Here is a 26215-nt window from a genome sequence, read left to right as displayed (position 1 = left end):
GAAGGGAAAATTTAACATCCATGACATATATGTGATTCCAAAATAAGTTTGGCCATTGGCCTCATGTCATATACATAAAATGAGAATCAAAAAGTACGCTTAGGCACAAATTACAAGTTTAGAACTAAATATACACATTTGACATATAAGGTTACAAATGGCTTTTCAAGCCAACCTTCACAAGAATTAAACCCTTCGAGTCCTCAAATCATCCAAGCATAATAAGAGCCTCTAACCTTGAATCTTGTACCTGAAATATGCCCCAGTAACTTTGCGGTGAGCAACATAAAGCTACTCGTTGGAAATGAGCATGCATCGACCTAGCATTTTACAATTTTATAACCTTAAGGTGAAACATGTCAAAGGGGCTCATGCCACCTAACGTCTATGTCAAGATGAGACTCAGGGAGCATCCTAAGCTACCCTAGATCATTTCTAGCATAAATCATATCATCCATGCAATTCAAACTACATAGGAGCATGCTATACAAAGCAACAAGGTATAGATTCTCAAAGTTATCAACTTGAAATCTAAAATAAGAAAACAACCAAAGTGGGTCGTGCCACCTAACGTCTATGTTCCAAATGAATGTATAGGATCATTCCTAAGCTACATTTGAACAATATAGCACAATTCACCATATCTAGGCAATTTAACCAACATAGATGCATGCTATACAAAGCAACACGGTATAGATTCTCAAAGTTATCAACTTGAAATCTAAAATGCGAAAACAACCAAAGTGGGTTATGCCACCTAACATCTATGTTCCAAATGAATCTATAGGATCATTCCTAAGCTACATTTGAACAATATAGCACAATTCACCATATCTATGCAATTTAACCAACATAGATGCATGCTATACAAAGCAACAAGACATAGATTCTCAAAGTTATCAACTTGAAATCTAAAAGTGCAAAATCAACTAAATATAGCATTTAGTATAATTAGAATTTCTAATACCAAACATCAAGACATAGATTCTCTAGATTATCAACTAGAAATCTAAAATACGAGATCAACTAAATATAGCAATTTAGTATAATTAGAATGTCTAATACCACACATCAAGACATAGATTCTATAGGTTATCAACTAGAAATCTAAAAGTGCGAAATCAATTAGTGGAAGACTGGGACACCACGCTTGGAATTCTGCCGAGACCTCAACGGTTATTCCGGGCATTAACCCGCTGGGAAGACCACCCTAAGTGCGCACTATCTCAATTGGGGAGAACTTATACCTCCCGCACTAGAGCCAAACTCTAGCCATAACATAGTAACCATGTCCCGAGTGACTCCAAAAATAAATAAGTTAACAACTTATATTAAATAGTACACGAAACTACCTTCATGCACAAGTAGGTTGAAGCTACACAATACATGCTCTAAATCCATAACTTCTATAGGATGACAATGTCGAATCTTCAGAGCACGATTCGTTACGCGCTGTAATAACATCACATGTCGAATCTTCAGTGTGCGATTCACTACACGCTATAACAATTTAATCTAATATTGAAACATAACTTATAAATCCATTATAAGTCTAAATTCACGCATTAAACATATTAACAATGTTAAATACATGATTTATTGAATAATGCAATAGAAACGGAAATTAATCAAATAACTAATTAATTTCCCTATTCTTCAAATGTCAATCAAAAGGCCCGCAATTTATACATGTTAAACAACATAGCATGGTATCTACACACATTCACTAAAATCTCAAGTAGGCCAATGGTACACTAAGGTAGAATTTAATTATATCTTGATAATTAAACTTTAAAATTTCAAAGCAACTTCAAATGGTCCCTTTTCAATATATACTAGTATACAAGTCCTAGTCATCATGATTACCAAGTTAAAAACTTAATTAGACCAAGGGATCTCTCCCCTTGAGTTGTCAATATCTATTTTTGGCTTTCCACAGACTCCGCAAAAAGTACAAAGGAGAACAGAATGTGAAGATATCTGATTGGATTAATTTATGGTTCCAAAGTGCATCAAGGCATGCCAATCCCTCAAAGAGAACGAAAAAAAATAAAGTTTATCATCCAAATGAGACTCAAAACCCTTCTGGTGTAATCCTTCCTGTCCAGTCAATGTCCACTAAAGAGAAGGAAGTATTTATTAACCTTGGTGTAGATGAAGCATCGAGAGACACTACTTATCTAGCCGGTTTTTTAGCATGTTGGCTCTGTAAATTCACCTTGCCTACACACCCTGGCAACGTGATTCGTCCTGGAACCTTCAAGGTTGCCGGCATGTTAGCAGATGGCTGCAACATTTGTCTTTCCATCCCAGTTTTGGCCAGTATTTACAGAGGTTTGAACGAGATTGTTTCCTCTCCAAATCCTAGAAGTTGCTCTGTGATATTTCCTATACACTACGTATTCGGATGGTTGAGTGACTATTTCAAAACTAATTTCATCGTTCCCCATACCAAATACTGGCCTCGAATGACACTATATGCAGGAGAAGGAAGAGCAAGACATTTTGACGTCTTTGAAGCACAAAATTTATTCAGATCATATGAAAGAGTAATTTTAACTCATTTGTCTAAAAGATCTTCAAAACAGCGACTCATTGTGGACAATGGCCATATGATAAAGGCTGACTCTGACTACCTAATCAGTCTTCGATCATGTTATTTGACATTGCGCCAAGATGACCGTCTCATTATTGAGCCATATGGTCCACACAGATTTAGTCGACAATTTGGATACCACCAAGATGTTCCTGGAAAATTGAAGAATGATATTCGTAACTATACCTTAGAAGAATTCTTAAGGTGTTGGAATTCCTCCGTTCATTACTCTTTTGGTTGTGACGCGTTGCTTCCCTCAACATCTAGTCACCAGAAGTCCTCAATTACCAAAGCATATGCTAAATGGTGGTCCAACGTATATGTTGATCCATTTAAAAGATTGGTTTCATTGTCGACCAAGCGTATGATTTCTCCAAAGGAACCACCAACCAAAGTCAGAAAAATCATTATCAGTGGACCCAAGTCAAATTCTCATTACAGACAAGAAGTTATTGAAACTCACAATACCAACAACATCAATGCAGACCTACCAACAGAGCAAATTCTGTCACCGATAGAATCTTGGCACCATTCTCAATTGTTAGTCCAATCAGATAAAGAAACTGACAATGAAGACCGTAACTGGAAACATGTAAGTGTAAATAACTTCCCATATAATCGGGTTGTTATTCCTCATGATTTAAACTGCTTGTTTTTTTTTTTTTTTTTAGAAGGCAATGAAGGCTTTCTTGGAGAAGATGTTGTTACGGTTACTAATCCTATATGCAATGGGGAATCTATTTATGGACCATATGCATTTGATTGAGCAGCTAAAAGAAACTGTGTAATTACTCAAGATGAGAACAACCCTCTCTTACAAGAGGTGGAGTCCCTTGAAAGGCAGTCACAACCCCAAGCCTCTTTGATTGAGAAGGATGTCCAAAGCCAACAAATGATTATGAATGTTGAAGAGATTCCTGCAAGTGTTACTGCCTTATCGACTAAGAGACATCACCTTGGAGATGCCCAGCCATCTCACCGAAACACACCTTCTGCAATTACCTTGCCATCTCTGAGATTAAGCACACAGCAGCCAAAGCATTTGAGAATATCATTAAGAGTAAAGTGAAGTGTACCCCGCTTTTAAAGATTCCATCTCTTAAACTAAAGTTTGACGAGATCTTTCTTGAAATTTCTAAACAATGTGTGGATTTTCCGGAGTTCCGCCATAGAATTGATGCATACATTCAGAATGGTGAAGAATATAACAAAGTTCGATTCAAGCATGATCATGCCTTATCTAAAGAAGTACGCTCTCGACGTTTAGCCGATGTTGGTTCTCACCTTAAAAAAGCTCTAGCTTTAGATTATACAAACGTGAAACAAGTTCAATTAGCTCAAGAAGCTCTACATAATTGTAAGAGAGAAGTCAAACTTTTGCATACTTGTATGGAAAGACATAAAGCCACCATTAAAGAAACTAATAACCGAATTCTCCAAAGAAAAGCTAACATTGCAAAATTCAAGGACGAACAAAATTCAATTGAAGAAACCTCCATTGTCACTGATGATGATATAAAAACTTTAAAGTTCCTGGAGAAACTGTTACAAAATGCTCAAAATGAAATTGAGGATCTCCCTTTGTTGCCTTAATAAGAAATTTTTTTTTTTTTTTTTTTTTTTTTTTTTTTTTTCTACATACCTTGTAATAAAATATCATTTTATTATGACAAAGCAATGAATTTGATTTGTTTATTTTGCCATTCACAGTTTATACTCTTGCGGGCCAGGAGTGAGTTTTTTTTTCATCATACTAAACTTAGAATAAATTTTTAAGCTGCCTACATACCCTCAAATGAGGGATCAAGTCATCACGTAGTTCAAAAGAGACATAATTTTTTTTTTTTTGGCCGTACACAGTTTTAGCTCATGCGGGCCAGGAGCATAGTGCAGTTTAAGCTCGTACGATCAGGAGCATAGCCTTCATGGGTAATAGCGCTTTAGGAATTTGCCATTAATGGGCCCCACTCTTACTCCGTCTTCATCAATAATGAGATATGCGCCGTTAGTATAAACTTCATGAACAACATATGGTCCATCCCATTTGGATACAAATTTATTTCCCTTACGATTCATGATAATTGGTCTCCGAACAGCTAATACTAAGTCTCGAACTTGAAATGACCGAGCTCGAACTTTCTTATTGAACGCTTTAGAAAGTCGAGCTTGATAACACTTTAGCTGTTGTTGAGCTTCTAATCTCTTCCAATCTAATGTTTCCAGTTCTTGAAGACGTAAGATGGCATTTTCTTCACTTGTAATGCCTTTTTGTATGGCAATCCTTAATGAAGGGATCTGTTGTTCCAATGGAAGAACCGCTTCTACGCCATAGACAAGAGAATACGGAGTTGCTTGAGTAGGTGTAAGATGAGTAGTGCGGTATGCCCACAATGCTTCTTCCATTCGCTCATGCCAATCTCTCTTTGTCTGGTTGATTACTTTCTTCAATAACTCACAAAGTGTTTTATTGAATGCTTCCGCGAGACCATTTGTAGGGGCATTATACATGGGGGATTTACGTTGTTTGAAGCCAAACTTCTCACAAAGGTCAGTCACCCAACTGTTTTTGAAATTCGTGCCATTATCAGTAATGATGTATAGAGGGACACCATATCGATAAATAAGGTTAGACTTGATGAAATCAACTACTGTTTCATTTTTCACATGTTTATAGGGTACAGCTTCTGCCCATTTAGAAAAATAATCAGTGGCAGCCAAGATATACAAGTGGCCCTTTGAAGACTTTTCTAGGGGATCCACTACATCTAAACCCCATGCATCGAATGGCCATGACGTCACAGTAGGGTGTAACGGCTTCGGTGGTTGGTGTATGAAGTTAGCATAGAATTGACAGGCTTGACACCTCTTCACATACTCCAAGCAGTCTTTAACCATGGTGGGCCAATAATAACCCATTCTTTTGATGCGAAAGTGAAGCTTTGGACTAGATTGATGGGCTCCACAAATCCTAGAATGTGCATCCTTCATTGCATGAGTTGTTTCGTCATTTCCAAGGCAACAAAGGAAAATGCCCTCATATGAACGCCTATACAACGTATCATTGTAATAGATGAAACGAGGTACTCAGCTTCGTATTTCAGTCTTGTGGCGTATGTCTCCGGGAAGCTTTCTATGTTCTAGATAATCAATGATAGGGAGCCTCCAATCTTCTTCCTCTTGTGTCTAACAAGAAACCAAATTACTTTCTTCAAATTTATCTTCCAGGACTTGTGGCAAGACCCATCGTTGACATACAGGAACATCAACCAGGTCCTCATCAGTTAACGCCAATGTTGTAACTAAATTTGCCAAAGCATCAGCTATTCGATTTTCTTTCCTTTGAATGTGTTCTAGCATGACGCTATCAAACCGTTCCAACAAATGAGAGGCATAACGATGGTACGGTAGTAAATCATCTTTCTTAACCTCATATTCTTTAAGAAGTTGGCTAATTACCAACTTAGAGTCTCCATATATTTCGAGATCCGCAATCTTCATCTCATTCGCCATTTGAAGGCCGATGATCAGGGCTTGATATTCAGCTACATTATTTGAGTAGTTTTCAGCGAGCACAAAAGAGTATAGCATAACATGTCTTTTTGGGGAAACAAAAACTACGCCTGTTTCGGCTCCGTTTGATCATGCTGCCTCATCGAAAAACATCATCCATTGAGGGAGGATGTCTACAAGGAAGACTTCTTCATCAGGAAAATCTTTAGAAATTTCCCAATCGACTGGAATAGGATGGTCAGCTAAGAAATCTGCCAAGACTTATCTTTTCACTGCTTTTCGTGGCATATAAATAATTTCAAATTCGTTAAACAAAATTGACCACCTCGCCAAGCGTCTAGAAAGGACCGGTTTAGACATGACATATTTGAGAGGATCAGCTCTTGCAATAAGATGTATCGTATGAGCTAAGATATAATGCCTCAATTTCTTAGAGGCGAAGACAAGTGCGAGGCATGGAGGATAATTTCGCTCCGTCGGGGTGAGTCTGCGACTTAAGTAATACAATGCCTTTTCTTTATATTCTTCATTATTCTGAGCAAGTAAGGCACCCAGCGATTCTTCTTGCACAGCAATGTAAAGTATGAGCGGTTTTCCAGGTATAGGTGCTCCCAATACCGGAGAATTGAGAAGGTACTTTTTGATGCTATCAAAAACATTTTGGCATGATTGGTCCCAATTAAATGGAACATCTTTCTTCAGGAGTCGGTTAAAAGGCTGACAATGACCAGCTAAATTTGAGATGAACCGACGAATGAACGCAAGTTAACCTTGTAAACTTCGAAGCTCACGTAAATTCTTTGGTGGCGGCATCTTTTGAATGGCCTCAACTTTATTATGATCAATCTCAATACCACGATGACGTACGACGTATCCCAGGAATTTCACTGAAGTCACACCAAATGCACATTTAAGGAGATTCATCTTGAGCTGATATTTTCGGAGGCGATTAAAAACTGTACGTAGATCCTGTAAATGATTTCTTCGCTCTTTCGTCTTTACCACCAAGTCATCAACATAACATTCAACAATCTTGTGGAGTATGTCGTCGAGGATCCTTTGCATGGCGCGCTGGTATGTTGCTCCCGCATTTTTGAGTCCGAAGGGCATAACTTTGTAGCAATATATACCTTTAGGAGTGCAAAAAGCAGTTAGCTCCTCATCTTTCCGAGTCATTCTTATCTGATTGTACCCGGAATAACAATCCATAAATGAGAGAGCTTCATGCCCCATGGTTGCATCTATAATGAGCTCGGGGATGGGAAGAGGAAAATCATCTTTTGGGCATGCCTCATTCAAATCACGAAAGTCCACACAAATTCGAATCTGTCCATTTTTCTTCTTCACTGGAACAGTGCTCGAAATCCATGTTGGATATTTGACCTCACGAATAAACCCCACTTCAAACAATTTGTTGAGTTCTTCCTTTATCCTCGAAACTAGCTCTGGACGGAAGAAACGTTGAGACTGCTTAATCGAACGTGTCCCATGTTTGACAGCGAGATTGTGCACTGTAATTTTAGGATCAAGACCGTGCATCTCTTTGTATGTCCAAGCAAAGACATCCTTGTACTCAAACAACAATTGAAAGTAATCATTTTCTTCTGAGGGGCTTAGGAATACACTAACGAAAACTGGTCTGGGTTAATCATCAGTCCCTAAGTTGATTTCTTTGAGTTGATCAACGGTAGCCTGCCCCCCGTCTTCTAGTGTTGGTGGAGCTCTCTCGGTGTCATCTGGTTGTTCAGAGTCAAGTTCTTCTTCAATAGTGATGTGGTACGAAGTAACACAAGACGATTCGCCAGTGTCTTCTGCTCTATCCACTTCTTCTAATTGATTAGTGAATGCAATGGTTCGCTTTCGAGCTTTTAGTGTAACATCATTAATGACATCTATCTCTGTCTTACGTTTCATTCGCGAGGGTACTAGGCTCTGAACTTCACTATTATTCACCACGTCGATGTTAGCTTTCTTTGACTTTCCACTCTTACTGCTTCCTAGCGGTACATCATTGATAGTACCAATTCGAGAAAATATTGACTTTCGAGATTGAGGTTGTGGAGATTTTGTTCCTTGGTCACGAAAGCTCATTCTGTTAAAAATAGAGGCACGAGGCAAACTACTGACATGAGAACTTGAGACATTTGTTTCTTGGCTCGACAACTTATTGAATACAGATATTCAATCACATGGAGCTCCTATACGGTCGAAGACCGATCTTTGATGCATAGTCTGATGATTTTGTTCATCCTCAACTTCTTCAAACCCAATGTATAAGGTGTTTAACTTCTTATCCTTTTTTATGATTTGAATTCGAAGTGGCTCAGAAGCTACGAAACCAATACCAAACTTAGGTGGAATGATTTTATACCCTTGATCTTTCAACTTCTTCTGTGTCTCATTGAGGCCATGCACTTTCTCACCGGTAACCTCAGAATTAAGTTTTCCAAGGCTTACAGGATTAGCAAAATCATACCCTGACTTAGCCAAGAGTTGGTATGCCTTAGGATCGAATCCTTCATTAGTCCATTGTTTTGGAAGTGATCCATGTCCGACCAGAGATTAAGAAGGCCGCCTGAACCCTTTTAACAGAGACTTGGACGGCGAAGACTTTTGAATCTCAGTGAAAGGAAGAGTTAACTCTCCTTTAAGCTTTTGCATATCTTCTTTTTCCTTGGTTTGTGACATCTTTAATTTAAATTCCTTGGTTTCAATTATCTCAATGATAGGTGATTGCCCTTCTTGTCGTTGAGATTTTAGAATATACTTTAAAATAGGTTTCGTCCGATGTGCTTTTATCGAGACCCCTCGCGTTTTAGCTACCTTTATAATGTCTGTCATTGAAACATCTAATGGATCACTTAATGCTTCTTTTGTCTTTGTAGATTGACTCTCTTGTATAGACGAACGGCTTGGGATGGGCACTTCCTAAGGTGTACCAGGATCGATATAGAACTTGGCATCGGCAAAATGAGATTCTGCTTCTGTAAATGGTTTATGGTCCGCCACAACCGTTTGTACGCCATTCTTGTAGAATTTGAAGCACTGATAAAGAGTCGATGGAATGACACCATTACTATGCATCCAAGGCCTTCCCAACAACAAATTGTAGGACGTCTTTGCATCAATAACATGGAATAAGGTTTCAGCTTGGAGCTCACCAATAGTTAGCTTTGCTCAAATCATGCCAATAGCTCTTTATCCTCCTTGGTTAAAACCTTGAATAATAAAACGGCTACGAGATAACTCGTTGACTGTGATGCCGAGATTTTTCATCGTAAATTTTGGCATGAGATTCACTGCTGATCCACCATCAACAAGAATTCGAGTAACTTTTTGTTCTTTTATGTAACCGGAAACAAAGAGAGGACAATTATACGGCTTTAAACCCAACTGAAGATCCTCGTCAGTGAAAACAATTGGTGAATAACATGAATCAAGTGTACCTCTGACTACTTCCTCATCATCGGACTTTTCAATGATGGCTGTCCCTTTTGCATGGTTCTCTATAGGCTGGGCCTTATCTTGATCCTCGATATTCTCATCATCAGGGCTCATTTCCTTAGTTAAAACCATGTAAGTTGTCACAACTTTGTCATCTAGATATCCTTCTAGGAAGAACTCTTGCAAAGTAATAGGCTTCTGGATCCCTTCGCTTATAGAGGCGTGTTTGGTTGACTTTGTCTTCTTGACCCATTTTCTATTATGGCTAGACTACTTATGGCGATATTGAAGTTTCTTCTTCCTTTGCCCCCTGTCAGAATAACTAGTCTGAAAAATGTCAGCTCGTTGCTTCCGTAGTTTCTTTCTTGTCACCAGAGTCCATCATTCTTCATCATCCTGAGGAAAGACCCTTCCAAATGTTGAAACGTCTGGTACACTCCCTTGGCCAAGATAGATGGGGATAGTTCTAGTGAGCCAAACTGGATGGTTGTGCAATATACCACAGAAGTTGAAGGTTGAGAACGAGCACTCCCTACAATAGAGGTTGTCAATGTAGCAGTAGTATGATTTGAAATTACAACTTCGTCTGTGTCCAACAAGATTTTTCCTTGTTTTGCCAGATTCATCACCACCTCCTCGAAGATAAAACACTTCTCAATTGGATGACTGATAATACGATGATATTTGCAATATTTTAGGTCGTTGACACGTCTCATCTCTTGAGGGCGTTTGCTTTCAAGGAGTTCTATAATTTTACTTTCAACTAAGTATTCCAATATGCCAGGAACATCGGAATCGGGAAATAGGTATTCCTTCTTCTCTAATTCCTTTAGTGTAGGACGCTGTCTTTCCCCCTCTTGAAACTGGCGATACTTTTTATCATCTTTCTTGTTATCTTTAACAGATATCTTGACTGGGGTAGTTGAGATAGTCATGGATTCCTTAGCAGTGTTTTTTGATGACTTGTCACTCTTCTTCTAATCCTTCTTGTCTTTACGTGGTTCTATGGCCACCGGACCTTTACCGTTATGAGATTTCATATTGATCTCCATGTCATGGGCACGCGTAGCCAATTCTTCAAATGTGTGAGGTTTTATGCCTTGCAGAATATAAAGAAGGCCCCAATGCATTCCCTGCATACACATCTCCATAGCAGAGATTTCTGACAATCGGTCCTTACAGTCAAGACTAAGTGCTCGCCATCGATTAATATAGTCGATTACAGGCTCATCCTTCCATTACTTCATGTTAGTCAACTCTATCATACTAACCGTACGACGAGTGTTATAGAACCTGTTCAAGAATTCTCGTTCCATTTGGTCCCAACTATCAATTGATTCTGACTTTAGGTCGGTGTACCACTCGAACTCGTTTCCTTTAAGGGAGCGGATAAACTGTTTAACTAGTAAGTCCCCCTCTGTCCCGGTATTATTGCAAGTCTCGACAAAATGGGCAATGTGTTGCTTGGGGTTACCTTTTCCGTCAAATTGCTGAATCTTCGGAGGTTGGTATCCTACATGCATCCTCATACTGTCGATTCTCCTTGTATAGGGCTTTAAATACATGAGAGTGCTATGTGAGACATTTTCGCATTGGGCTCGGTTTATATTCGTTATCATATCTTGCAATTGTTTGACAGATAATGAAGAGACTGAAGAAGAGGTATGATTGGTTTGACCAGTCACCTATTCTGTCACCGGCGTCTGTTTGGGGTCCTCCGTGCGAGTACCTTGTGCGGCAGAGTTAGGATTCTCCGTTGGCACTGCTGTGGAAGATGTAGGATTCCCAGAATGTGGTGTTGTGGAAGATGTAGAATTCCCAGAAGGTGGTGTTGTGGAAGCTATAGGATGCCCAGATTGTATTGGTGATTCACCGAAGGTCTGAACTTCCAATTTGTTCATCAGTGTAACAATTTGCAAGTCCTTCTGTTCAACAGTCTTTGTGAGGTTCTCAATGGTACGAGCCATAGTTGCTAGTTGTTCCTCTACCGTGGCAGCTCCAGTCATCATAGCAGCGACCACATCTGAGTATGATAGGCCTTGAGAGTCAACGTTCCTTGAAGTGATTGATTGCTCTGAAGTCTAACGAGGTGACTCTGGGGGTGAACTGACACTAGAGGGAGCATCATAGACGGAATGAGGTAAATCTGGTGGTAGAATCTCCTCTGGAACAATGTCAAGGTTCTTGACATGTTAAGTTTTCACGTTCGCCGGCTTTGCAGGATTGGTTTTCACCAAGTCTTGTTGATGTTTGGATGACGCCATTGCCTGGGACTTGCTACGCGTCACAGGGCCCGCCAAGGTACTCCCGTCACTTGATTTGGCCTTCATGCCACTTTTCATGGTGGCTTTGGTGTCGACCTTTGCGGTAACGATGTTCTTTTGGGCTTTCTTCTCTATCGGAGTCTTAGGGGGAGTCATAGAATCAAATAGAAACAAAATTGATGGTTGGAGAAAGAGATGAGAGGTAAAGGAGGTCCCACCGGGCATGCCACAAATTTGTACACACAAATTTTGTAAGTCTGTAATATAAACAAAATATGGAGTAAATAATATAATATTATTAATTTGGATAAATGGGGTACAATCCTCTGTAATATTCGTTACAAAGAATAGAATACGGTCCTCTGATTCGATCTCCTTTTTGGTTGGTGGGATCCAAGGGCTGCACGAGCTTGATTTTGAATCGCCGTGGAATTTGGTTAAAGAACGACACGTCTTTTGCTGTGCTTGTTGTTGATCACCGTGAAATTTGATGAACGGCACGATTTGATGTGCTTGATGTTCTCCCTTTTTTGGGTTTGGATGTTGAGGATGAGAGTTCTCTCTGGAATTCTGGATTTCTGAATTCTGAATTTCTGGACCCCTTCTTCTTCCTCCAGGTCTCTATTTATAGGCTTCTTGGATTAATAGGATGATGACAAATGTCATCTCCTGATAAGGATAAAATCATAACTGGGCCGGGCCGGTTATATTATGATAATTATCCTTTAAAATAATTATTCCAAATATATTTTATTAGGAATAATTATTTTTCTATTTAATTATCTGGGCTGGGCTAATTAAATAATTTAAGTGGACCAAGTTTGGCCAATTAAATAACTTAATTAAACATTAGGCCCATATTTTATGGGTCCATTTGTCAAAACCAAAGCCCACTAAAATTTTAGTGTCTACAATAGTATGCATACAAGACTTGGAAACGTTGAGAAAGGTGAAATCAGGACAATGTTCAAATGGTACCAATTATGATGGAGATCATAAACCCCTTCATTTTCTAAAACTCGTGCGCAGAAGATCTCTCGACAACCACTCTCCCACTACAGGACAAATCAGCAGCACGAAAGGAGAAGATGGTCCTCATAAACAAGACCAACCCTGTGGTTCCTTCAAACCTCCCAGGTGGTCCAGATTGAGAGGACATAGAGCAACCAAGCCGAAGGACCCAATCATGATGTTGTTTAGTAACTCATTTCGTTCAGCCACAAAACTTAAAGCAAGGGGGATATAGTTCAGGCCTAGCAACACTTTTTTTTTTTTTTTTACGGCTTCACTTTCACTTCTGGATGTCTTTATGGACTGGTGAAGCTTCCTCAAGCCATGGTTACCACCCAAAGCAAGAGCTTCTTTCTGAACATGATCGCCGATGAATTGGCACCCTTTAGATTCAGTGGCTTGGAGGTATGCAGTTACATCAATTTTATGAATTCACTCATAAATGGAGCTGATGATGTTATTGAGCTGCGATCACACAACATCATTCATAACTTTCTTAGCACAGATGACGACGTGGCAAAACTATTCAACACCTTGGCTACCTTCTCTACAGTTCGGCCTCAACCAGGCATGATTACAAATGTCGCTTATCAGACTCGAGCACTACAACAGCAAGAGGAAGACTTGGATAGCTCAACTATTGCACAACTATTTTAGTAATCCCTGGACTGCTTTCGCTTTCTTTGCTGCAACTTTTGCACTGGTTCTGACTTTCATTCAAACATTTTTTGCTTGTTAGCCAACAAATTGAAGGTATAATATTCAAAGTATAGTTTTTCATGGCTTTTCGCATGAGCATAATTAATACTATATTTATGTATTCATCATAGTAGGTACAAGGATGACATGGGAACAATTTGGACATATGGATCCAACTCTGATGCACTACTAATGTTTCTTAAAATAATATATGTACGTGAATATGTGATCTTTAAGTTTCAAGGACATTGAGTAAACTAGTCATGTGTGCACGTTTAAGAGCAAACTCATTGGCGTTTCTGCTTTCTGTTTTTTTCTCCTAGTTAATTTGCATTTAGAGTGTTTATTATGTAAGAGAATTTTTAACAAGGATTCAATAAAGAATCTGTTGCAATATGAGAGCTAGCTATTTATTTTTTCACTAAGATGTTTTTGCAATTAAGTAGGCATTTGGCATCAAAATTTTCGGATCTCCATAATGAGAAACCTTGCAATCTAATAGACCATGTTGAATCAGGGACATCCAATAATTATGAAGCAAACTCTGCCACTGACTCACTCAATCTGCCATACTCTGGTAAGGATATAGGATTCTTAATTTCATTCAAGGTGATCTCCCCAAAACTACTCGTCATTCCAAAATATGGTTCATGTACCGCTCTATGACAAAGGAACTCTTTATGGAATTGGTAATTTGTGAGCAAATCAACAATACAATCTTTTTAGATGGATAAATAATGGTGGTGCTCCATCAAATTTAATCTCAATCATTGACTTCTTCATAATAAGAAGGGAGACTTAAACATAATTGTTCGTGGATAAGTCGTCCCTTCTAAACCGAATGAAACTACTCCGACTTCAATCATCATTAGCGGTGGCAAATTACGACATGACACGACAACACGATACGAACATGGCACGAGTTAAAAGGGTTTGGGTTTGGCATAAACGGATTTGGGTCATAAAAGGATCGACACGATTAACCCGTTTACTTAACCGTGTCGGGTTAGGGTTGAGGGGATCAACCCGTGTAATCCGTTTATGACCCATTTAACTCAACATGTTATAATCGTGAATATGACTTATGTAATACGTTACTTGTTTAAACCCAATTATTATGAATAGTTAAATCATTTCAACATAAACCTTGTCTATGTCTTATGATTTTTCTTTTTTATTTTGAATATTTGGGTTAATTATGACAATTTTTTAATATTATTTAGTATTTGATTAAATATTAAATGTCTCGTTTTGATAAACAGGTCATTAAACGAGTTAACACGTTTACCTGTTTAATAAACGGGTTGGGTTAGTGTTGAGGATTCTTGACACGATTATTAAATAGGTTAGGTTTGGGTTTACCTATTTAGTATAATACCCTTACATTGATACAACACGAACACGAATTGCCACCCCTAATCATCATTATCATCCTTGCCTTAATGAGGTTGGTCACATGAATTCTCTCTCTCCAGTTTTTCTATTACATGTCAATTCACTTACTAATTACTGCTAATAAAATGAAGTTAACAAAGCCAAAACCTCATGTACGGCTAAGCCTTGCAGATAATTTCATTCTGAACCCATTGATAGTAAAGTCTGAGTTAGAAAGGTGAAAAGAGAATAAGAAAACGCCTGTTTATATCATTGGACTTTCTAGTTTAACTTTTTAATATCATTCTTAATAACATCATCCCATGTTATTTTTGGCCAGCCCCATCTCTTTTTTTTTCGATAAGTAAGAATTAAATAAAAAAGCGTTCAAAAGGGGAACGCGTCATTTATACAAAAGTGGAACCGGGGTCTAAGGCCCTAAAGAATCCAAAAAAATAATTAAATCATCGGAAGAGGAGCATATAACTGAAAAGAGAGCGAATAATATGAAGTTTCAGCGTTGCCGTGGAGGACTCGTTCCCTTCGAACATTATGCTATTCCTCTCCCCATCTCTTATCTTCTATTACAACTAATCTTCCTTATTTGATGAGCGTGTCACTAGAACTCCAATGTCTATGTTCAAACCATCTAAGTCTACTCACTTGAATTTTCTCACTAATGGGTGCTCCACATAATTTTTCTCTCACATTTTCATTAATGACCCTATCTCTTCTAGTCACTCCACCTATCTATTTTAACAATATTCTCATTTCCACTATATGAAGGCGTTTGTTTCTCTTTTAGGGCCAACAATCCATTCCAAACAACATAGTTGGTCTAATAACGGTCTTATAGAATTTTCCTTTTAGCCTATATGTAATGTTTTTATCACATAAAATCTCACAAACTTGCCTTCATTTTGTCCAACCCACTCTAATTCTACTAGTTACATCATTATCTATTTACTGGTAAGACTTCAATGCATTCCCTATTCGACAATTTCTTTACGCATAAACAAAGGATGAAACTACAAGGAACTCGCTCCTAATAGGGGATATGGCACAATAAAAAAAGTAGCACGTCCCAAGTTTATATATATCGTGCTACTATCTGTGATAGTTCAAGTTTGCGAATTTTCCACATTGGCTCTTCTCAAATTTCTACGTTTTCAAAGCCTACTTTAGCATAGACATACTTTTATGCATTATCCTGTCTTAAGATGGTATTAGACCCATAGTGGTAATGATGGAAAAACAAAAACCCTCTTCCCCTGCTTTATCCTTTTCTTCATCTCCTCCTTTAAACTATTCTTTTTCTTTATCAGATTTCTCAAAAAAAAAAATTTCATATCCCCCAAACTTTTTGAAATTTTTTATTACTATCCCCTAAATGTTAATTAATTTATAAATATCACCCCTAAAAATCATTAAAAATTTCAATTTACATATACACATATACAATATCTATAATATTAATTCAAGAGAGAAAAAAAATGGATAAAAATCACTAATGTTACATCATGTTTAATAAAAAAGATTCAAGCATTTTTGTACAATGATATCTACAAGAAAAATATCTAAAATTATATAACGATCTTTATTGACATCTTGTTTATTTTAAAATTATTTTGTTTAGTTAAAATTCATTATTTTTTTCTAATCTTTCATCTAAGTATATCTTTCCCAATGAAATCAAAGCACTCAAAAATTTTTCTTCCAAAAATTAGAATTTGAAAAACTGAAACAATTGATCAAAAAATTTTGATCATCTGACAATACTTATTTTTGTACATCTTCTCTTTTTAATTATATCTAGTCATTTTTTCTCTATATTTTCCTTTCTAATATCAATTTTTCGTCTTAATAATTTTTTAATTTTCTCAGGTCAGACCTACAAAGGAATCCCCGGTAGGTTTTGACGGTAAGAGAGTAGAACCTATCGGAGTTGTTGAGCTGCCCATATGCACTGCACAAGGTATATATACTATATGACTAGTATTTATAAAAAGGGCAAATTTCTCAAAACCCCCAAAACTATTAAAAAGTGATCATCAAACCCCAACCAGTTTTAAAAACCCCCAACAATATAACAACATTATCATTTTACCCAAACACTGTCAATGAACCGTTAAAGGTATGTGAAATGACTAAATTATCCTTATGATATTCCATTTTATTTAAAAAATCAAAAAATCATATTTTACAAATTACAATATTATCCTTTTGATTTAATCCAGCAGTGTAATTAACAATTATAATTAATAATTAATTAACAATTAATTACAATTCAACAGTATATACACACATATATCTATATATCTATATCTATATATATATATATATATATATATATACACACACACACACACACACACACACATATATATCTCTATATATATACACGGCGGCTGCGAATCAGGGTACCACCGGCGGTATCATATATATATCTCTATATATATACAAGGCGACTGCGAATCAGGGTACCACCGACGGTATCGATGGCTTGTGAGTTGTGGCGGTGGCCGAATCTCAATGACAAAATTGCAAACCCAAGATCAATGGGTCTATGAAAGGGAATCGGTGATATTCGGCGATGCACGATGTCGGTGAGCAATGGGATCAACACTCTTCGCCTTCTTCAGCCCCTTTTTGTTAGGAATTGGAATAGGGAAGAAGCATGAAAATCCGGCAGTGTCTCCGGCGGGTAACTGGGTTTTCTGGTCTTGGGTCTAAGAATGTGTTAAAATCCGGCGGTGTTTTTCGGTGAGGTGTAGACGATGGCGAGGGCTTGTAGGAGTAGCCGATTAGGGATTCAAGAACGGGAAAGAAAGGCCACTGGTTGGTGTAGTTGCCGTTCGATCTTGATACCTTTGATTAGTTGAGACTCAAATTCAGAAATCCCAGAAGAGCCACTCCATTGTGATCCTGATCCAATTTAACCCTCTAAGCAGATCCCATTTTCGGGTTTCGATTCCGTCACCAGAACACTCACATCCCCTCCAATTGCTCCAGAAGCCCAACTGCCCATCCCAGAAGGCACCAAAAACTCCCCATTTCTTTTACCACAATTCTGAGCTTCTCTATTCTCTTCTTCTTCGCCTCCATGCGTCTTAGCGACTGCAATTCCTTCCGTTTCTGACACTCCTCAGTCTCCATCTTTGTCCCCGCCGGAGGAAGCGAACACGTCGTCACCAGCGGCGCGTGTACCTCCACCGGCGCCGCAACCCATGCCGTGTAGTTATTCTCTGCCATCATGAACTCCGGTATGGACGACGAGCGAACTAGCTTCCTCTCTCTATTTGGGTCCACCCCAAATCGACCGTTCAACGAAAGCCCGAGACTCAGCTCCACATCTTCTTCCTCTACCTCCTGTAGAGAAACACAGTTCGTTTCCCTTTTTTCCTCAACCTCCGCCATTTATTACACAAATAAAGCTAGATTTGGTGAAATTTTGAAATACCCAGATGGGTGTTTTTGGTTAGGAAGTCAATTTCCAGCAGAATCCCTCGGGAAAATAAGAAGGAAAATCTAGTAGAGTTGGAGATTTTGAACGAACAACACAAAAAATCTTACGAGTTCCACACGTTGCATTGAGTTAAAACAAAATTTCAAATACCCAGATGGTTGATTTTTGTTAGGAAGTCAATTTCCAGAATAATTTCTCAGGAAAATCTAGTAAAGCTGCAGATTTTGAATGAAGAACACAAAAAACTTACGAGTTTCCCATGTTGCATTGAGTTGAAACAAAATTCAACAAAATCCCCATGAAGCTCAGAGGATGTAATTTCGGATTTTCCTACACTTTCTCGGGAAAAAAAATGGCCCGCGAAACAGAGAAAGGCATGATAGAGAAGAAGAAGAGAGAGACATTGGATGTGGTTTTGAGTTATTCAAGTTTCTTAAGAGTGGGAATCTGATCGCGGCTTGGATTGATTACAAGAATGATAAGAGGGCAATGGATGTGGTTTTGAGTTATTCAAGTTTCAAAATGAAAGCTCTGCAAATGTGTGCCGCATTCAAATTACAATCAAGAACAAAATTATTCATTGGGTTTCTGTAGTATTTTAATTATAAATTGCCAACCAAAATCAAGAACTTCACTTTAGAAGACTAATAGATCGTAAATGCTGTAATTTTTTAATTATAAATTGCCATCCAAAATCAAGAAAATGGGATGAACTAGGGTTTCCTTAAACTATTTCACGCATGGAGGAGAGAAGGGATGCTTGGGGGTATTTTTGGAATAACACATATAAATAAATATCACTTGTTTGACACATGTGACAGTAGGGGTATTTTCATTACAAAAGTTAATTTGGCAAAACAATTGTTAACCACGCGCTGGTTAATGACCCCAATTGATAGAGTTTGGGTAAAATGATAACATTGTTATATTGTTGGGAGTTTTTAAAACTAGTTGTGGTTTTATGATCACTTTTTAATAGTTTCGAGGGTTTTGAGAAATTGGCCTTATAAAAAATCACATTACAATTGACTAAAATTTCTGGCTCCTCCCATACTTCCCATTAAACTATGTTACTCCAACCATCCGTTGTGGAACTCGCAAGTTACAACCTAGGATCTCTTCTATAGGAGTTTGTTACAACAAGACACTTTTATTTGACAAAATCTGATATCCACGTTATTTGACAAAATATGATATACATGTTGACAGGTATCAACACACACAAAATCTTTTCAAGCCAAACAGAGGGTTTAGAAATCACTTGCATCAGCGATTAGATGAACGACATAGAGAGTTCTTTTTCTTGGTGATTACTTCATTTTAGATTTTTTTTTTTTTTTTTTTTTATTGTTATGCTAACCCAATCTCCTTCCACTTACAAATTGTTTCATAGTAAAAAAAACCATTAATTAATCATCTAATAAACCCATGTTTATACATAAACATACACAAATGAAGATATATATACCTGGATATTGATGGCTTTTTGGTTCGATTGCAGCTGGCTGACAGATCGGGCGAATTAGTAAAGTTAAAATGAATTGCACATGTATTTATAAGAACCCAAAGTCAAATTCCCAAAAATAACAAAAATATATATATATTAAAAGGAAAAAAAAAAAAGAAGAATATACAAGTATATATACTTAGATATATATATATAGTTACACAATACCTCTGGGGGCTTTCATCTTCTCCAAGTTCTTGTCACGAGCCATCCTAGACTTCTGACCGTTGCCCCCCTCCCATTTTATCTGATCAAATGATCTGAACAACCTCCTCACAAAACCCAATTTCGCTTTTGATATATGTACGTGGAGTTGAGAGTCACGGAGGATGTGACGAAAGAACACAGTAATTGCGGGAGATGGGATCCTATGCGGAAGTGATGTACCTCGTCGAAGTCAAGAACCAAATGTCCTTTTATGAAATGACATTATAATCCTATTTCATTTATGATCAAATTAGATACGGAGTACTTTGTCATTTCATTTACAAAAATAATAAAAATAAATTATATATGCAATATGTCAATAGAGGGGTTTTTATTAGTTAAGTACTATATATATATTTATATATTTATATATAGTCAAAAGTTCAAGTTTAGACAAAGACAAAACAGTGTTCATGTTGAAATCGAATGGAATTAGGGTACCGAAGAGAAAAAGAAAGAAAATAATAGGGATAATGTATCTTGTGTTATTTGTTTTTGTTTCGGCTCAGAAAAAGCTAGTACCTTCAAGGCGAGTAAAAGGGAATGTGGATATCCCAAGAAGTACTGTCGTCCCAAAGAGGAGCTCCAAAATAAAGAATGGTTGGAATCAACGATTGAGAGGAAACTTAGAATGACCACTTCCAGGGATTCTTTCTGTGTTGAAAAAAGGACTTAGGGAGAGTTTTACAGCTAAGGGAAAAGAAGGCGAAATTTAAATTGTTGGATTTTGAAATTGTTGGAAATCATATTTATAAGTTGACTGTAATGACCCTGTCATTTTCCTTCCTTTCCTTTTTCTCAGATTTTCACGAATATTTTCTTTCCGTTGATTTTTTCTTTTCTGAGTTCGATTTCTCGTCAGTTAGTGTCGTCTCGAGTGCTCTAAAATGATTTTCGAAACTCTTTTATTTGGATTGACAACTTCCTTTGAGGACCGCTTCATTTCCACATTTTCATTTTTTCGACACTATTCACTTTTCGTCCTTTTCCCTATTTTGTCTTTTTCCCGTTTGTTACTTTGTTGGCATAATCTCACTTTTTGTGTTCAGAGTTGGTTTTTGACTTCACGTATCTTCATTCTAAGTGGTTTCCATGAAATACGTATATTTATTTTTATAGAAAGGTACTCTGGTTACTCCGGGTGTCCATAAGGGCATGGATGAACAGTTCTTCAGAAACATTTCCTTTTCTTAGGGTATTTTTCGTAAATATCTTTTGAAGATATTTTATTTCAGGGGTTTTTAAGAAAATATTTTTGGAAGATATTTTCATTCTGGCCAGTTGTGCAGTTTTCACTTTTTGGAGGAGCCATTGTGTAATTAATGAAAGTTATATCTGAATGCCTTGTTTTGAGCCTAAATCTTTATACGAGATTCATTTTCACTTTTTGTTGAGTTGTGTACTCATAGAATTTCCTTCTGGTCATTTTTCTCCAGTTTCAGGGTTTCTGGCTCCGGTTGCCGTCGAACTTGTTTGGGGCATATCTTTCTGCTCGGGACTCAGTTTTTGACACCGTTTCTTCCGTTGTGCATATTTTCTCATTTCGGTTCTTTTTCATTCACGTAGTTTTGCCATTTGAGTGCGTCTGCTCAAATTTCACTTTTCCGGACCCGGCGGGGCCTGTTCGGGGCACTTTTTGAATTTTTCTATAAATAGGGAGTCTTAAAAAAAAAAAATCAAAATTTTCTATCTCTCTCCCCTCTCTTGGCCGGATTCCATGGCAGCCATGGGCTGCCACTTTCTCTCTCCTATTTTGAGCTTCTTCTCTTCAATGAAACGCCGTAGTGCCTTAGTGTTTTGTGTTCGTCTCGGTGAGACCTTCGATTCCACCGATTGTAATCTCGTTTTGGCCATTTTTTGAGTTCGGATTTGAAGTCAAGTTGTGATTTTGATGGGGCTTCTATGGGGTTCTTATTCATCATGTTGTCCCCGACGAAACCTCGAAGTATCGTCGATTTCGGAGCGGTTTCATTTTAGTGGCTTTTGAGATTTTCATTTCAAATTGAGGTAAGGGGTGTCTTAGGTTTATATTCATGTTGTATTGATGATTTAAAAGCTTATACTACTTGTATGCATGCTTTGGTTTAAGTTCTAGAATTTAATTTAATTAATTTCTATGGTTAAGATTTAATTCTCATGATGATATATAACTTAGAATTAAATTATGGCATGCTAGAAAATTAGGCTTTGGTATGTTTGTTAACATACATTAAATTGGGATTATTTAAATAAGAATTGCACTTTTTATTTAATAATTATCTTTGGTGAAAGTTTTATTTTCATAGACGTACCTTGCATGAAATTAACTTATGATATGCTTTTAAATTAAGTCTTGGCATGTTCTTTAACATACTTTAATTTGAGAGCGTTTGGATGAGTATGAAAATCTGGAGATTTAATTAAAATGATTAATTAAAATCTATTTAATGGTTTCATTGGCTTAATTAAGTTTTTGACTTAATATTTGTGATAACTATGACTTGTATACTAGCATATATTAATTTGAGACCATTTGATGTTGTTTTAGAATTTAGGGATTTGATTATCATAATTTAATTAAATTCCATTTTATTATTCCAATGGCCTAATTAAGTTTTCGATTTGGTATATGTAATGACCATGCTATATTGTTTAACATGTATTAATTATGGATCATTTGATTGAGATTTGAAACATGGGGAAATTAATTAGTTTATTTGATTGATTTCCGTTTTCATCGCATTACTGATTAAATCATGTGTTTGACATTGGTAGCATGTTTGAAACATGATTTTAGACTTGTAATGGATGCATGAGTTTATGTTTTCAATGTTGAAATATATTGTTATAACGTGTAATGAATCGCACACTGAAGATTCGACATATGGTATTATTATAGCGTGTAACGAATCGCACTCTGAAGATTCGACATTGTCATCCTATAGTAGTTGTGGATTTAGAGCATGTATTATGTGGTTTCAACCAACTTGTGCATGGAATGTAGTTTTGTGCTTTATATATATTTCGTATATAAGTTGTTAACTTATTTATTTTGGAGTCACTTGGGACATTGTTAAGAATTGGTGGCTAGAGTTTGGCTCTTGTACGGGGAGAAAAGTCCTCTAAGTCAATTATACGCGCGTTGGGTAGGCTGCCCAGGGGTCAGTAGCCCAAAAGTAGCCCTGTGTCGGTCTGATCTGATTGATGTCCAAGTATATCCGCCTTTGTTGATTTCGCATTCAATTCCAAGATGACAACCAATGTTTAATTGTGACTTGTAGTATTGGTTGTTGGCAATTTAATATTGTTAAGTACATTCAGGCATTATGATTTCTAATGAATCATTGCAGGTTTCGATGTCGTTAAGTGCATTCAGGCATTATGATTTCTAATGAATCATTGCAGGTTTCGATGTCGTTAAGTACATTCAGGCATTATTATTTCTAATGAATCATTGCAGGTTTCGATGTCGTTAAATACATTCAGGCATTATGATTTTAAAGGATCATTGTAAATTTTGATGTTGTTAAGTACATCTATGCTATACTGTTCAAATGCAACTTAGGAATGATCCTATAGATTCGTTTAGAATATAGACGTTAGGTGGCATATCCAACTTTAGTTGTTTCGCATTATAGATTTTAAGTTTATGACCTTGAGAATCTATATCTTGTTACCTTGTATAGCATGAACTTATGTTGTCAAGAATTGCATGAATGGTGTGATTTATGTTAGAAATGTTCTAAGGTAGCTTAGGATGTTCCCTAAGTCTCACATTTGACATAGACGCTAGGTGGAATGAACCACAATGATTAAATTATTTAAACTTGTAAAACATTAGGTCTATGCATACTCATCTCCTACGAGTAGCTTTATATTACTCACCTCAAAGTTACCGAGGATATTATTTCAGGTACAGGAATCAAGGTTGAGATTCTCATTATGCTTGGGCAATTAGTAGACTTGAAGATTCCATTTTTGTGAAGGTTGGCTCGAAATGTCATTTGTAGTCTTATTTGTCAAAATGTGTAAATTTGATCCTAAACACGTAGTGTGTACATGAGTACACTATTTACAATGTATTGATATGTATGACATGAGGCCAAAGGCCACAAACTTTATAGTTCAAGTGTATGTATTTAAATTTCAAGTTTTGCTTTTGAAATGTAATTTTTCTAACTTGGAGGATTGACATGTCAAATGTTGTAAATGAATTGTAATACACTTGCGTGTATGTTCATACCATCACACAATAGCATATAATTTAAATTGATCATACTATGGGGGATTCAAATGAGACTTAAAGTCTCTTTTCAGTTTTAGTGCATGGCAGGTTCATTCTTCACATTTTTGACCTGTTTCGGTCGACCGGTGGCTTGTTTCGGTCGATCGGAACATATTTTAAATTGCAATTGAATAGTAAAGTCCAATTCCAGTAGCCATTTTCCATTCTGAACCATAAACCGGTCGACCGATTTGTCATTTCGGTCGATCGAAATAAAGGCTTATTCCCTTCTTTTCTCTGCTCACTTCGATCGACCGAAATGATGCTGCCTTGTCGGTTTTTGCTTGGTCGATTGTCTCGGCTGGTTAACCTTATTTGTTTATTCCCACATATTTTGTTGATCTTGTTTAAGCCATTGGATGGCATACGTTGTCTAGTTTGAACTAGATTTTGTTCCTTTGGTTGTCATTGGTGCAATAGGGTACCATTTGACCTTTTCATTTTAGCTTTTGCTTTCGGTTATTTCTTTGAGTCTCGTGACTTCATGGAAGATCGCATTGATCTCTTGGGGATGATTTATATCTCTATAGACTTTGGTTTTATCTTTCACTTCCGCATTTTAGATCCGTTATCAAGTTAACTTTCGGTTCATCACTGACGCACCGGATTGAAAAACTTAGGCCGTCACATTGACTCAATGATTGTGGCAAATTTATTGGGTCTTCGTTATAGGATATTATTTAGGCTTGTGTCTAGGGATTTGATTTTTATTCTCTTTCCATATTTGTATTTTTCCTCTTGTATATAATGATAGTCAGGCTCTCAAATTGAGCACGCCAATTTTACCAAATTATTTTTTGGTATCAAAGCCTCAAACCTACGCCTACCCTCTTTCTCTCTTTCACCGCCTCTTTTCATCTCTCTCTATCTCGTCACAGCCCCTTCCCTCTTTCTTTCTTTTTCATATCTATAAGTTGACTCAATGATTGTGGCAGATTTATTGGGTCTTTGTTTTAAGATACTGTTTAGGATTTTGTTTTGGGATTTGATTTTTATTCTGATATGATTTTTATTCTTTTTCCATATTTGATAGTCAGGCTCTCAAATTGAGCACGCCAATTTTACCAAATTACTTCTTGGTATCAGAGCCTCAAACTTACGACTCCCCTCTCTCTCTTTCACCGTCTCTATTCATCTTTCTCTCTATCTCGTCACAGCCCCTTCCCTCTTTCTTTTTTTTTTCGCTTCTTCACAGACCCTTTCTCTTCTTTAAGCTGCTGTTACGACAGTCCTATGGAGAGCCAATCTCCTCTAGGTTCAACCCCTGTAGGGGTATTCCCTTAGTCTTTTTCATGCACTAAGGGTCAGAAGACGTGTTTACAATTTTTTGGGGTTGCCGATATATTCGGCAGCATTTTCGAGTCCGACCACTGTGTCTCCGACTTCTTGGTTTGATCAAAATCAGGTTTATTCCTCCTTTATTTGAAATTATTGGTGATCTGTTGAATTGTTCTATTTAATATTATGGTTGATGCAAGTAATAATAAAGAAACTCTCTCTTCGGCGTAACACACACCGGCTCAATAAGTTACTAGTGTACTGTTGAATGGCCGTAATTTTGTATCCTGTGCTCGTTCCTTCCGCCTTTATGTTGGTGGCAAAGGCAAATCAAGGTGGTTTTTGGGCACAGAAAAGCTGCCAGATATTAAAGATCCTAAATATGCTCAAAGGGATATACACAATTGCACCATTTTAAGATGGATGTTTAATTCTATTGAGGAACGAATTTATAATATATTCATATTTTATGACTTTGTTCATGACTTGTGGACTGCTTCGAATCAAATATATGCTCATTTTAGGAATGTTGCTCGTATTTTTGAGTTATACCAAGATATTGCTAAGGCTTCGCAGGAAGGCCTGAATTTGTCTG

The 26215-nt window shown here is 37.2% G+C and overlaps 1 long non-coding RNA gene across 1 annotated transcript; it reads right to left on the bottom strand.

The window, feature by feature from the left end:
* Positions 1 to 20262, bottom strand: LOC132266971 (uncharacterized). Its single transcript, XR_009468787.1, has 3 exons — positions 20040 to 20262; positions 19833 to 19869; positions 1 to 250 (listed from the first exon to the last, which is right to left on the bottom strand). It is a non-coding gene; the product is annotated as an uncharacterized LOC132266971 (long non-coding RNA).
* Positions 20263 to 26215: the final 5953 nt, after the last annotated feature.

The sequence above is a fragment of the Cornus florida genome, unplaced genomic scaffold, assembly GCF_030987335.1.
Source record: "Cornus florida cultivar Cherokee Brave unplaced genomic scaffold, ASM3098733v1 CherokeeBrave_3.0.0_Hap2_Chr07, whole genome shotgun sequence".
Lineage (NCBI taxonomy): Eukaryota > Viridiplantae > Streptophyta > Magnoliopsida > Cornales > Cornaceae > Cornus > Cornus florida.
This window is presented reverse-complemented; position numbering and strand designations above follow the sequence as displayed.